This window comes from Stenella coeruleoalba (genome assembly GCF_951394435.1).
Source record: "Stenella coeruleoalba genome assembly, chromosome: 1".
In the NCBI taxonomy this organism is placed as follows: domain Eukaryota; kingdom Metazoa; phylum Chordata; class Mammalia; order Artiodactyla; family Delphinidae; genus Stenella; species Stenella coeruleoalba.
The window spans coordinates 178,637,675-178,653,900 of NC_137169.1; the positions used below are offsets into that span (position 1 = coordinate 178,637,675).

A 16,226-nucleotide genomic window follows, 5' to 3' on the forward strand; every position below is an offset into this window, starting at 1 on the left:
GTCCCATTCCTGCCCAATCGTAGGTAAATGGAAATAAAAGTTGACCAGAAAGACTTCACTCCAAAATTCTCTTAAAAGAAGGTTTTGTTAGATAAAAGGAGTAAAATCAACCAAATTTTCTCCAATTTTAAAAGTAAGCACTTAGAGATAGTTAATGAAATACTATACTACCTATACATGTTTTTAGTGTATAGATAGTAATTGATACATAAAATGGCATATTTTATTCCACAAGTGAGATTAGTTTTTGAAATCCTAAAAAATAGTTTTTCTGGCATAACTTTTTTTTCTGTTTGTACATGTGGAATAAGAACTATGTATGGTACAAAAGATCTCTAATTCCATTAAATATTTTACAATTTACACACTGGTTATCACTGTAGAGTAATGGGATGGCTCTAAGTTGCTTTTTTTTTTTTCTTTTCGATTTCGGTAATTCTAAAAGACCAAGTCATCTTACTTTGGGGGTAGAGGGCAAAGACTTTTCACAATGAGATTTTATTAGTAACCTTTATCAGAATCAAGAATAGTATTTGTAACATCTGAAATAGTTTGGCAAAATATGTCAAGAATTATGTTATCAAGGCAGTTGCCCGGGAATCATACCTCCTCCCCTCCCTCCAATGGAAACTAACTACCCTTATCTTAGTTTCATGCTCAATTACAAAAGGAGGAAGCTGCAAACAGAAAAACAAGAACTGGTTAGAGCCAGCTAGGCCCAAGATGGCAGAAAACCTGATCTCCAGTGGACTTGAGCCTCACTGTACGTTCACTGTAATACATTAGCATGCTAAATGACACAACCATGAGCACCATGACAGTTGACAATTGCCATGACAATGGGAAAAGTCCATACAAGGACTGAAAAGGGGTGTTGCCTCAGTTCTGGGTCCAAACCACAGCCTTGTTCTCAGATATCTTATGAATACTCCTTCTCTTTACTCAATTCTTTCCCTTTTACCTGGACCCTTCTATATATATGGTGTCTCAGCCCTAATCAGGTTGAGAAGTTGATTTGCGAACTAAATTCCCACGCTCTTCCATTCTTTGGCCAGTTTCATTATTGGCTGTGTGAATCTGAGTGGAAAAAGAACCTCTCCGGCTGAGACCCCTCGGCCTAGGCTAGGACCCTGGTGCGGGTCCAGGCAACCAATTCGGTAACAATTAATCATAGTCTCTAATTCTTATGCCTCCAATACAGGCAATTTTAACAAATTTCAATAATAATGACTAGCATTAAATTCTTAGTATGTGCAAGGCTAAGGAATTTACATGTGTGACATTATGAGGAAGCCATTATTATTATACCCTTTTTACAGATGAGGAATAATTTATCTCTCCAGATGATTACTATGGGCATATCAATTGATACAGCAAAACTGGAATAGATACGGGCTTAAATGTACATGCTTTCTGCTTTGCCTCAGTAATCCAACTCCTAAGACTGGGTGGGGTCAAGGGGATGATACCAAGGGAAGTTTTCTCTGTGCTACTGAGAATTTGAAGAGCAAAATTCTAATGTCTCCATAAGGACTGAAAATTCTCATACTCTTTCCTCATTTCCTCATGACCATAACTACTGTTACTGCTTGCACACTGAGAAACCAAATGGCGGAATTAAGAAAGGTAAAATTCTAAAAAATAAGGGAATATCAAATAATAGCATCAGTAAAGCTAATAAGTCTTCTAAAAGTTCTCTGTAATATAAAACTTTAAGAACAGTAATCTAAGTCATCCACCCCTTTCAGGATGGAAATGATCTCTACATAAATAATTAAAAGAGTAGCACCAAGAGGTTAAATAACTCCCTCCTAGTAAGAAAGGTAAAAATGTATCCTCTACCTGCCTTAGGAAAGAAGGGAGGTAAATTTGGAAAAAAAAAAAAAAGTAGTCTGGATCTTTGAACAAACAATGAACATAAATAAACATAACTATTTTTGTAATAGTTCCCCCAAAATTCCTATTCCTGAAATAATGAAGGCCTAAGCCATAGAGAAAAGAGGAGCTATTTTTGACATTTTAGGAGGGAATGAGCTACAATCTCATCTGTGGAAATTTATAAAGGCCATATCCAGGAAAAATAAAGAAATGGTTTCTATTATCGTTATACTTTGTCTCTATCATATCTAAGAAGAGAATAAATAAAATATATCAAACTTTCTTATTCGGGCCTAAACTTCACTCACAATTATATTCTCAAAGTTTCAATGTAGACTCTTCATTTCCCACTGTTGAAACTTAAAATATGATGAACAGTTTTATTCACAGTATCACTCTTAAAGTTGAGGGCATTTTATCTCTGACTCAGAATATAAGGGAGAATAGTATTTACTTTTATTCTAAAAGTGTGTTTCTTAAGAATCATTTGCTTTTACACCACCACTGACTGTTTCTTACATAAATAATTCTTTTAAAGACACTGACCTGTTTCTTAAAAGTTAGTATAATATTTCAAGTATCTTCAAATGAACTAAGCTGGAGTTTACAAATCTTAGTATACAGCCAAAGAAAATCAGTTTTAAAAAGACTATTTTAGAAAAATGATTCTGTCCATTCTGCTTGTCCTAATTTAGTTTACTACTTCACATTCACTTGTTTACACTAAATTAGTCTAAAAATTGTATATCTTTCAGGTTCGGTAATGAGAGAAATTTTTCTTTTTCTTTTTTTTTCTTAAACCTTTTTGCCTTGTATGATACTTCTTCTGAGCCTTCTTTTTCTTCAGGGAGAATGGTGACCATCACTGTCTTTGGCTGCCTATTGTCCAATGCCTGAAAATAGCTGGTATATATAATTTTTTTTGAATTTTTGCATTTTATTTTTTTATACAGCAGTTTCTTATTAGTTATCCATGTTATACATATTAATGTATATATGTCAATCCCAATCTCCCAATTCATCACACCACCACCAACCCCCTGCCACTTTCCCCTCCTGGTGTCCATACGCTTGTTCTCTACATCTGTGTCTCTACTTCTGCCCTGCAAACCAGTTCATCTGTATGATCTGTATGACTTTTCTAGCTTCTACATATATGCATTAATATACAATATTTGTTTTTCTCTTTCTAACTTACTTCACTCTGTATAACAGTCTCTAGATCCATCCATGTCTCTACAAATGACCCAACATCGTTCCTTTTTAAGGCTGAGTAATATTCCATTGTATATATGTACCACATCTTCTTTATCCATTCGTCTGTCGATAGGCATTTAGGTTGCTTCCATGAACTGGCTATTGTAAATAGTGCTGCAATGAACATTGGGTTGCATGTGTCTTTTTGAATTATGCTTTTCTCTGGATATATGCCCAGTAGGGGGATTGCTGGGTCATATGCTAATTCTATTTTTAGTCTTTTAAGGAACCTCTGTACTGTTCTCCATAGTAGCTGTATCAATTTACATTCCCACCAACAGTGCAAGAGGGTTCCCTTTTCTCCACACCCTCTCCAGCCTTTGTTGATTGTAGATTTTCTGATGATGCCCATTCTAACTGGTGTGAGGTGATACCTCATTGTAGTTTTGATTTGCATTTCTTTAATAATTAGTGATGTTGAGCAGCTTTTCATGTGCTTCTTGGCCATCTGTATGTCTTCTTTGGGGAAATGTCTATTTACGTCTTCTGCCCATTTTTGGAGTGGGTTGTTTGTTTTTTTAATATTGAGCTGCATGAGCTGTTTATATGTTTTGGAGATTCATCCTTTGTCCGCTGATTTGTTTGCAAATATTTTCTCCCATTCTGAGGGTTGTCTTTTCGTCTTGTTTGTAGTTTCCTTTGCTTTGCAAAAGCTTTGAAGTTTCATTAGGTCCCATTTGTTTATTTTTGTTTTTATTTCCATTACTCTAGGAGGTGGATCAAAAAAGATCTTGCTGTGATTTATGTCAAAGAGTGTTCTTCCTATGTTTTCCTCTAAGAGTTTTATAGTGTCCACTGTTACATTTAGGTCTGTAACCCATTCTGAGTTTATTTTTGTGTATGGTGTGAGGGAGTGTTCTAATTTCATTCTTTTACATGTAGCTGTTCAGTTTTCCCAGCACCACTTACTGAAGAGGTTGTCTTTTCTCCATTGTATATCCTTGCCTCCTTTGTCATAGATTAGTTGACCATAGGTGCATTGGGTTATCTCTGGGCTTTTTATCCTGTTCCATTGATCTGTATTTCTGTTTTTGTGCTAGTACCATATTGTCTTGATTACTGTAGCTTTGTAGTATAGTCTGAAGTCAGGGAGTCTGATTCCTCCAGCTCCGTTTTTTTCCCTCAAGACTGTTTTGGCTATTCAGGGTCTTCCGTGTCTCCATACAAATTTTAAGATTTTTTGTTCTAGTTCTGTAAAAAATGCCATTGGTAATTTGATTGCATTGAATCTGTAGATTGCTTTGGGTAGTATAGTCATTTTCACAATACTGATTCTTCCAATCCAAGAACATGGTATATCTCTCCATCTGTTTGTAACATCTTTAATTTCTTTCATTAGTGTCTTATAGTTTTCTGCTTACAGGTCTTTTGTATCCCTAGATAGGTTTATTCCAGGGATTTTCTTCTTTTGGTTGCAGTGGTAAACGGGAGTCTTTCCTTAATTTCATTTTCAGATTTTTCATCATTAGTGTACAGGAATGCAAGAGATTTCTGTGCATTAATTTTGTATCCTTCAACTTTACCAAATTCATTGATTAGCTCTAGTAGTTTTCTGGTAGCATCTTTAGGATTCTCTATGTATAGTATCATGTCATCTGCAAACAGTGACAGTTTTACTTCTTCTTTTCCAATTTGTATTCCTTTTATTTCTTTTTCTTCTCTGATTGCCATGGCTAGGACTTCCAAAACTATGTTGAATAACAGTGGCGAAAGTGGACATCCTTCTCTTGTTCCTGATCTTAGAGCAAATGCTTTCAGTTTTTCACCATCGAGAATGATGTTTGCTGTGGGTTTGTTGTATATGGCCTTTGTTATGTTGAGGTAGGTTGCCTTTATGCCCACTTTCTGGAGAGTTTTTATCACAAATGGGTGTTGAATTCTGTCAAAAGCTTTTTCTGCATCTATTGAGATGATCAAATGGTTTTTATTCTTCAATTTGTTAATATGGTGTATCACATTGATTGATTTGCATATATTGAAGAATCCCTGCATTCCTGGGGTAAATCTCACTTGATCATGGTATATGATCCTTTTAATGTGTTGTTGGATTCTGTTTGCTAGTATTAGTTGAGGATTTTTGCATCTATATTCATCAGTGATATTGGTCTATAATTTTCTTTCTCTGTAGTCTCTTTGTCTGGTTTTGGTATCAGGGGGTTGGTGGCCTCATAGAATGAGTTTGGGAGTGTTCCTTCCTCTGCTTTATTTTGGCAGAGTTTGGGATGGACAAGTGTTAGCTCTTCTCTAAAAGTTTGTTGGAATTCACCTGTGAAGCCATCTGGTCCTGGGCTTTTGTCTGTTGGAAGATTTTTAATCACAGTTTCAATTTCATTACTTGTGATTGGTCTACTCATATCTTCTATTTCTTCCTGGCTCAGTCTTGGAAGGTTATACCTTTCTAAGAATTTGTCCATTTCTTCCAGGTTGTCCATTTTACTGCATAGAGTTGCTTGTAGTAGTCTCTTGGGATGATTTGTATTTCTACAGTGTCTGTTGCAACATCTCCTTTTTCGTTTCTAATTTTATTGATTTGCACCCTCTCCCTCTTTTTCTTGATGAGACTGGCTAATGGTTCATCAATTTTGCTCATCTTCTCAAAGAACCAGCTTTTAGCTTTATTGATCTTTGCTATTATTTTGTTTCGATTTCATTTATTTCTGATCTTTATGATTTCTTTCCTTCTACTAACTTTGGGTTTTGTTTGTTCTTCTTCTCTAGTTCCTTTAGGTGTAAGGTTACATTGTTTATTTGAGATTTTTCCTGTTTCTTGAGGTAGGCTTGTATTGTTATAAACTTCCCTCTTAGAACTGCTTTTGCTGCATCCCATAGGTTTTGGATCGTGGTGTTTTTGTTATAATTTGTCTCTAGGTATTTTCTGATTTCCTCTTTTATTTCTTCAGTGATATCTTGGTTATTTAGTAACGTATTGTTTAGTCTCCATGTGTTTGTGTTCTTTTCCCTGTAACTGATTTCTAATCTCACAGCGTTGTGGTCAGAAAAGATGCTTTATATAATTTCAATTTTCTTCAATTTACTGAGGCTTGATTTGTGACCCAAGATGTGATCTATCCTGGAGAATGTTCCGTGCGCACTTGAGAAGAAAGTGTAATCTGCTGTTTTTGTTTCCTTATTAATTTTCCGTTTGGATGATCTGTCCATTGGTGTAAGTGAGGTGTTAAAGTCTCCCACTATTATTGTGCTGCTGTTGATTTCCTCTTTTAAAGCTGTTAGCAGTTGCCTTATGTATTGAGGTGCCCCTATGTTGGGTGCATATATATTTATAATTGTTATATCTTCTTCTTGAATTGATCCCTTGATCATTATGTAGTGTCCTTCCTTGTCTCTTGTAACATTCTTTATTTTAAAGTCTATTTTATCTTATATGAGTATTGCTACTCCAGCTTTCTTTTGATTTCCATTTGCATGGACTACATTTTTCCATCCCTTCACTTTCAGTCTGTATGTGTCCCTAGGTCTGACATGGGTCTCTTGTAGACAGCATATATATGGGTGTTGTTTTTGTATCCATTCAGCAAGCCTGTGTCTTTTGGTTGGAGGATTTAATCCATTCACATTTAAGGTAACTATCGATATGTATGTTCCTATGACCATTTTCTTAATTGTTATGTGTTTGTTTTTGTAGGTCCTTTCCTCCTCTTGTGTTTCCCACTTAGAGAAATTCCTTTAGCATTTGTTGTAGAGCTGGTTTGGTGGTGCTGAATTCTCTTAGCTTTTGCTTGTCTGTAAATCTTTTGATTTCTCCATTGAATCTGAATGAGATCCTTGCCAGGTAGAGTAATCTTGGTTGTAGGTTCTTCCCTTTCATCACTTTAAATATGTCATGCCATTCCCTTCTGGCTTGTAGAGTTTCTGCTGAGAAATCAGCTGTTAACCTTATAGCAGTTCCCTTGTATGTTATTTGTCGTTTTTCCCTTGCTGCTTTCAATAATTTTTCTTTGTCTTTAATTTTTACCAGTTGATTACTATGTGTCTTGGCATGTTTCTCCTTGGGTTTATCCTGTATGGGACTCGCTGCGCTTCCTGGACTTGGGTGGCTATTTCCTTTCCCATGTTAGGGACGTTTTCACCTATAATCTTTTCAAATATTTTCTCTGGTCCTTTCTCTCACTCTTCTCCTTCTGGGACCCCTATAATGCGAATGTTGTTGTGTTTAATGTTGTTCCAGAGGTCTCTTAGGCTGTCTTCATTTCTTTTCATTCTTTTCTCTTTATTCTGTTCCGCAACAGTGAATTCCACCATTCTGTCTTCCAGGTCACTTATCCGTTCTTCTGCCTCCATTATTCTGCTATTGATTCCTTGTAGTGTAGTTTTCATTTCAGTTATTGTATTGCTCGTCTCTGTTTGTTTGTTCTTTAATTCTTCTAGGTCCTTGTTAAACATTTCTTGCATCTTCTCAATCTTTGCCTCCATTCTTTTTCTGAGGTCCTGGATCATCTTCACTATCTTTATTCTGAATTCTTTTTCTGGAAGGTTGCCTATCTCCACTTCATTTAGTTGTTTTTCTGAGGTTTTATCTTTTTCCTTCATCTGGTACATAGCCCTCTGCCTTTTCATCTTGTCTATCTTTCTGTGAATGTGGTTTTTGTTCCACAGGCTGCAGGATTGTAGTTCTTCTTGCTTTTGCTGTCTGCCCTCTGGTGGATTAGGCTATATAAGAGGCTTGTGCAAGTTTCATGATGGGAGAGAGTGGTGATGGGCAGAGCTCAGTAAAACTTTAATCTGCTTGTCTGCTGATGCGTGGGGCTGGGTTCCCTCCTTGTTGGTTGTTTGGCCTGAGGCGACCCAGCACTGGAGCCTACCTGGCTTTTTGGTGAGGCTAATGGCATACTCTGGGAGGGCTCACACCAAGGAGTACTTCCCAGAACTGCTGCCAGTTTCCTTGTCCTCACGGTGAGACACAGCCACCCCCCGCCTCTGTAGAAGACCCTCCACCACTAGCAGGTAGGCCTTGTTCAGTCTCCTGTGGGGTCACTGCTCCTTCCCCTGCGTCCCAATACGCACATCACTTTGTGTGTGCCCTCCAAGAGTGGAGTCTCTGTTTCTCCCAGTCCTGTCAAAGTCCTGCAATCAAATCCCACTAGCTTTCAAAGTCTGATTCTCTAGGAATTCCTCCTCCCATTGCCGGATCCCCAAGTTGGGAAGCCTGACGTGGGGCTCAGAACCTTCACTCCAGTGGGTGGACTTCTGTGGTACAAGTGTTCTCCAGTTTGTGAGTCACCCACCCAGCAGTTATGGGATTTGATTTTATTGTGATTGCGCCCCTGCTACCGTCTCACTGTGGCTTTTCCTTTGTCTTTGGATGTGGGGTATCTTTTTTAGTGAGTTCCGGTGTCTTCCTGGCGATGATTGTTCAGCAATTAGTTGTGATTCTGGTGCTCTTGCAAGAGGGAGTGAGCGTATGTCCTTCTACTCCACCATCTTGAACCAATCTCTGGCTGCTATATATATATTTTTGGTCTAGTCTTATTTTGTTTGCAATGGGAGGGCTAGTCTTGTACCAGTTACTCCATCACAGCTGGTGTCAGAAGCCTCTTATTCTCTCTTATCCAAACTACTAATACAGTCTCTTCATTGGTGATATTCTGCCCCTTAAATCTATCCTTTATATAGTTTCCAGAATATTTCTAAAATGCAATTATAATCATTTACGGTACACCTCCGTGAGATTCCTCCAATAACAGATCTCTCTCTTGCACTTTACTTATACATGGAATCATAATTAATCATAATTATTCATTTGTGCAACTAATTCCACATAAGTTAACAGCTTAACTTACCAGTCATTCTGAGACTTAAAGGCCTTCAGTTGCTCTCCTTTGCAGTGTTTTTCAAAGAAGTGATGGTATGTTTGTGTGTGCATGTGACAAGGGACCTATCTCTCTGCTTCAACCAGAGCATAATTCTGAGTTTATCTGTTGTACAGGGCTTCTGCATGAGCTTTTCTACAAAAGGCGTTGTTCTGCTAAAAGAGTTTTAAAACTAATATCTTACAGAGCAAGTGCAAGTTCCCTGATATAGTATACCAGGTTTTCCACAATCTGGCCACTGTGTAAGTAACCAGCTTTAGACTTTACATAGTAGGAACAACAAATTGCTTGCATTTCCCTAACATATTCCTCATGTTGTAGTTCAGTGCCTTTGCTTAGTTTGTTCTCTCAGACTGAAATATTTTCCCTCACTTTCTTTTCTATTCTATACCTGCAAGGTAAACTCCTAACCATCCTAAGGCTTAGGACAGGCATTGCTTCTTCCAGGAATCTTCCTTTCTATCAGTTCCCTAAGGGAGGTTAAGGTACACCTTCCTGAGGTTCCTCCAATAACAAATCTTTCTCTGGCACTATACTTATACATGGATTCATAATTATTCATTTGTGCAACTAATTCCACATAAGTTAACAGCTTAACTTACCAGTCAATCTCCAAACCTTAAAATAGCTCCAACTCACAAATGAATAAATGAATATTTGATAGGTAGAGATGGGGGCCATTTTAGGCAAAGGAAATAACATAACATCAGCCAAGAAGTTGGTACGCATACTATTTTTTTACTGTATTTGGAACCAGGAGTAGGCCAATTTAGCTAGAGCCTCTTAAGGGGGAGAAGTGGGAGAACACCAAAATATATTATAACCACATGGGAAGGCTTTAATACCAGGCCATGAATAATTCAGGAAGCACTGGGAAACAATTCAAGTTTTTAGATCAGAGGAATAGTAGTCTTGTAATTGGTCTGTCTCCTGCCTACCTTTCCCTCTTCCAATACATCTTACAGATTAATATTCATAACACATAATTTTGATCCCCTTCCTTTCTTAAGCTTCCTTTGGTAATTGCCCATTGTCAATAGCATCTTAATGACAGAGACTACAGTGCTTTAGAATAAATGGATTTCTTTCTTTTATTCTATCCAGTTTACTTGTGCTATTTATCAAATTCCATTTTAAAATTATTTTTCCTATTCCCACAACTAAATTTGGTACTGGGGAGAGGGGAAAGAACTGTGTCTTATTCTTTGTAACTCCTATCAGTGAATTCACATACAGGGGCACATTATGTATCTGCTGAATAACCTGAAAGTAGTTCTGAATGAAATATGCCATGGGTAGTTTACCCCAGGATAAATAACAATTGATTTTAGCTGTTTGCACAAAGCCTAACTGCTATTTTCATCAATATATCTGAGTGTAAATACTGTTTTCTAAAATCATGAAAAATATTTTAAAATATTTTGAAATTGCATTATTACTACCTTGCTGCCTTTACACTAGCATCAAGCTTTTAAAATTCCAAATACAGAAAGTAGAGTCTGACTGAAGAAAAAAGGAGCCACTTTTACCATTCTTAATGCCTTGTTATTGCCAAAAGAAAGGAACTCACAAATTCAGCTTTCTTTTATATTTTTATACTGGCTGCACACTGGGGAGTTCATGATTATCTTCTCTACCATTTCCCTCAACTCCTTAATCTCTAGTTTACTTGGTCTTATCTCTTGCAAGCAAAATGGAATTCAAATGGCCTCCTACGTCCTCTTTGAACGGGTTGGTGCCAAGCCAGCTGGGGCCTATCCTGGCATCCGGACAGGGAAGTAAATTCATAACACATAAGCAATGTCTATTTGGCACAATTTGCATGAAGCAATTTACTGAATCAGTGAATCATTTCTCAAGGTGATACTCCTGGCACCTCTTTCAGCATTCTGCCCAGATCTACTCTTCTGTTACATTCCCATTTTGGTAATTAGTATACTTAACACTCTTCCCATGTACATTGCCCAAGCAACCTTTTTCCCATTTCTGACAGGAAACATGCAGAGTTAAGGGAGAGCATTAAAAGATCCCACACAGTGAATACATGAGTGATACTAGACTAATATAATCCTCCCACATTCCAACACTGCCTGGCTAAGGATTCAGTTTAAACCCTTACAGAACCCTCTTAATTGATCTTATTAATACAGCAATAAACACCCCTGTGATTCGCTGATTAAGGTTTAAAACAGCTTTTTAAGATAATTTTAGCAGGAAATTCCTTAAACTCCTTGTTTCAAGGAATTCTAAGTTGTTCAATGCAAAACTCCAAAGATAAGAGTTATATTCTTCATGATAGTGTGGGTGGAAGGTAAAAAGAGTGACAGCATATTCTGGTCCTTCCACACACACACAAAAAAAAAAAAGTATTTCTAAACTTTTCCTATCATAAAATTAACAGAATATTAAATAAAATTCAAGTAGCAGGTGTAACAATGCCTTAACATTTTCTTATCCTAGAGATTTAATCCAGTTTCTCCAACTTATAGTGGTAGAACATACCCGTCTCAGGGCATTAAACTGTTTGCGTAAACTTGTCATCCCTTACCTGGTCTATTGCAATAACGTAACTCATCTACTTCCTTCCAATCCCTTTCACTCAATTTTCCACGTGATCAACAGAGTTACTTTTCTAAGAAGCAAATGTGATGATGTCATTGCCCTGTTAAATACCTTTCCATGGTCCAAATCATTTCTAGAATAAAGTCCAAATTCCTTAGCATGGCCTTCAAGGCACTTTATTATTCGGCTCTTGCCAGCTATCATTTTTCCTCTTGCAAATTATATTCCAAGAATTCTGAACATTTTGCAGTTTGCCAAAGAGATATAAGATGTTTCTTGACTTTGTATCTTTATATATACGTGGAATATCCTTCCCTTCTTTTCCTCCAAGTGAGCTTCTATTTGTCCCTAAAGACATGGCTTAATCACAAATTTATCTGTAGATACTTTTATGGCATTCTTTACTTTAAACAATAACCCACCCCAGGCAATATCTTAGTTAATCTTTCCCTTGTGGTAATGTAATAATCTTTTTAAAAAAATTGTATTGAGGTTAAATTCACATAACATAAAATTAACCACTGTAAAGTGAATACTTCAGTGACATTTAGTACATTCATGATGTTGTGCAACCACCACCTCTGTATCTAGTTCTAAACAGTTTTAACTTTTAATTTACCTCAGTGTGTTCCCAACAAACTGCATCTTTGCAACCACAATACTTTACACATAACGGATGCTCAATAAATAAAGATGGAATTTCATATTCAACAATTGAAAAGCATCTTATGGATTATTTTTCCCCTCTTTTATTATCCAGTCTTAGAAAAAATATGTAATTACACCTCTTGTTATGGGAAGACTTATCACATAAAAAAGAAAAGATAGAAGGTTCGTCTCCTCTCAAACTTAAATTAAAAAAATGGATATTCAGGAATCAAAGTTTATAATTTGGCTTTTTCAAAATTTATTCAACAAATATTTGTTAGAATTTACTTATGTGTCAGGAACTGTTCTAAGCACTGAGGGATATAGCACTGAAAAAAACAGATAAAATCCTCCCTGTCCTAAAAGCTTATATAAGAGAAAAGAGACAATAAACATAATAAATAAATTATATAGCATTTTAGAAGGTGGTAAATGCTATAGGGGAAAAAAAAATACAGCCAGGTAATTAGATTGGAAGTTCTGAATGGAGATACAGGGAGGGGTTGCAATTTTGAATAAGTTGGTCAGAGTAGGGCTTATTGAGCAGGTGATATGCAACCAAAGAGTTGAAGGAGGTGAGAAAGTGAGTCCTGCAAATATCTGAGGGAAAAGCCAAGGCTAAGGTCTTGAGGCAAGAACATGCCTCATGTGCTTAAAACAGTGACAAAGCCATATCCAAGTAGAGGTGTATAATGGACAGATGGATATATGAGTCTAGAGAAGAGAGATGTGTAGGCTTAAGATAAAAAATTAAGATCATCAGCTTTAGAGGGTATTTGAAGTCATAAGATTGGATGAGATTCCTAAAGAAGTGAGGTCCACGGACTGAACTCTGTAGCACTCCCCTGTTGAGATTTGGAGAGTAGAAGAGAAATCTGCAAAGATGACTCAGAAGGAACTGCCAGAGAGACAGGAAGAAAACTAAGACAGCACAGTGTCATGGACGCCAAGTGAAGAAAGTGGTTCTAGGAGGAGGAATGAGTGATCAACTGCATTAAATTCCACTAACAGATTAAGTAAGACAAGAAGTGAGAACTGACCACTGAATTTAGCAATGTGGAGGTCACCAGTGAGCTTAACAAGAGCAATTTTCACAAGGTGATATAGGTCAGAGTACGAATGAAGTAGGTTTAAGAGAGAATGAGAGGAGAAGAATTAGAGACAGTGAGTTTAGAAGTTTCCAGAATTTTTGCTGGTAAGGGAAGCAAAGAAAGGGGTAGTAACTGGTGGTAGACGTGAGATTAATGCAGGCTCACTTTTTCTTTTAAGATGGGAGAAATAATAGCATGCTGATGGGAACGATCTAGTAGAGAGCAGAGAGCTGAAGATGTAAAAGAGGTAAGGGAGAACTGCGATTGATACATCCTTGAATAGGCAAGAATGGGCACAAGGGGAGGGGCTGACAGTTGGACTGTAGGCAATCAAACCACAGTGAAAAGAGGGAAATCAGAGTATAAGGAAATAGTTGCTGGTGGATGGGTAGACATGGTAAAAGAGTTCTCTTTTGAGTGGCTGAATTTTCTCAGTGAAATAATTAAGCAGCAAAGTAATCAGCTATAAGTGAGGGTAATAGACAAGGAATTATAATGGAAGAGGAAGCATGAAAAAATCATCTTAGAAATCATCCTGGATTGTGCTACTCCAAGGTCCTGTGCTGTTCTGCAAACTGTTAATGGTCCACAATAAACAATTTAGCAACACAGAAATTGAGAATTGTGCCTGGTGTGATCAGTGGATTCATCTCATTGTACAGCACACTCTCCATGAACATGTACAATTTTTGTAATTCTATTCCTTATTTTCCTATGTATGATTATTATTGAACTGTAATTTCATTTTTGTTCAATCTAATAAAAAATTTGGACTTAGATTTTTGTCTTTTTAAAACTTCATTTTTCTTCACAATTCATATTATTGTATTTTATTGTTCATGATGAGGTAGGGAAAAACTTGGTCCTTTACCACGCATAGACTGCGAAGCACTAGTCCAGTAGAGTTGGAAAGCAACTGGACTAGGAAATGTTTTGTGATTGCCAAGCAGCATTAGAGGCTCACATGAGATTTGTAAACATTAGTTTAAAGACTGTCAGCAGGGTGGAGTGATTTTCTCCAGACACATTATGCTGCATGGAAGCAGGGCAGGATAGATGAGGAGCAGGATTTAACTGACCTATCACATTGCCAAGCGAGTATGATGATGCAAAAAAGGGCAAGGAAATAGTATGCAAAGATGAAAATGACTGACCATGGAATTCAAGCTGGGAGAAGAGGGAAGAGAGGGTATCAGAGGTATGAGGGGCAGAAAAGGTGACAAGATCAATGGCCCATAGGTCCCAAAGGATTGAAAAATTGTTGGAAAAAGGGATGAGCTAGAAAGATATGAGGTCAGACAGTAAGATGCACACAATTGAGAATATTGAGAAGTTGTAGCAATGAGGCAGGGTAGAGGAAGAGATTCTTGGAGGAGAGGAGTTCAAGGAACTTAGAGTCAGTGTGTTGAAAGAATCATCTCTGCAGATATTGGAATCATCACAAGTTAAGGCTGGAGTAGTGCTGGAAATAATGATAATGAGCCAGAAGCTAAAATCAACAAGAAATGACGGGGGCCGGGGGTGGGGCTGGAAGATGACTACAACATGGGACTCAGAGTCTGGGCTTTATAGGGAAAATGAGGGAGAAGAGACAGGAAGCAGCCATGAAAGGAGAAGGATGCCTACTGTAGGCAGCATGGTATGAAGGCTGTGGGAAAAAAACAGCCATCACTTGACAGGACTTCACAGATGACAGTGTCCTCAGGAAAGCTACAGGTTCTCACGAGACCAAGAAGTTAAGGAACTGCTTCAGAAAAGGGGTGGAAGAAACAGCTGATTTGGTTGATGATGGACTGTGAGTTGCAGAGGGCAAAGGGTTTCAAAAGGTGGGAAAGGAGAAAAGAGGATATACAGAGCAATATGTAGACGAGAAAATGAGGGGTTCCCCAGGTGTCTAGGGCTAATCTTGATGGCTGGCATAAAAAGCGATAAAGTACATAAGAAATTGTTTTAGAAATCATTCATCATGGACAGTTATTTTATGGGACTAAAGGGAGCCCAAGCCTGGATTACTCAATTGATCAGTATTATTTAATCCATGCATTATATCTTGGTTCTAGATAAGGAATGCTCTTGACCTTATGCTATCTATCTTTAGGCTATTTAATTTCTTACATTACTAATTGAATAAAATGTAGGTAAGGGCAAAAAGATGGCAGATGATATGTTCATATCACTCCTTATTAACAGCTCTGATAAAAGACTGCTGACAGAGTCGATTGGTTTAAATGCACATGTTAAATTATCTGTCTATTCAAATTGGATAATTAGAAATATTCTACACTAATATTCACTCTACCAATTTTTATTATGTATCTACTTAATAGAAACAAAGCAACATGTACTATACTGTTCCAGAAAGGGCTCACCTTTATTGAATTATTTTAATAAAATTAAGTTTAATTATATTACAATACTGGAAAAGGGTCATGGGTAGGGAGATGGTAACAAAAGTAAGGGACATTTTTCAATGGTTGGAGAAAAAGAATAACCAAGTTCATAGAGGGCACATTAGCCAGGTCCTTGCAAGTAAGAATTGCCTATGAAAATAAAAGAAGAAACTGAAATTGCTTTAGTGCTATGACCTTGCCTTTACGATGTTAAAGAATGGTAAGTAAGAGAAGAGATGCAAAAGAAAAGGGACAGAGGGGGAGGAGAGAGAGAAGAGAAAAGGGAGGTAGAGATCCACAGACTAGAATTAAGAAATGTGTTTTCTGCGCACTGCTTCCTCTGAACTAACTTTTCCAGAGGGATGGCTTATGAAATTGATATTCTACCTACAGTTTTCTAGTTATTTATATATATTTTTGGCAATTAATCTTTCTCCTTCATCGAATGAGATCTCTTCTTCTCCTTCCCTCCCATTATCCCTCTTCTTGTCAAGATCATACTAATTTTTTTATGTTGTGGAGTAGGATGGTTTTTTGGCCTTACCAAGTCAACTATCCAATACATCACCAAT

At 37.2% G+C, this 16,226-nt stretch overlaps 1 protein-coding gene across 4 annotated transcripts in view; it reads right to left on the reverse strand.

Moving 5' to 3' along the window:
- The window catches only part of RASAL2 (RAS protein activator like 2), a 387,706-nt gene that overhangs the window by 181,128 nt on the left and 190,352 nt on the right, over positions 1 to 16,226 (reverse strand). The window lies entirely within an intron of this gene.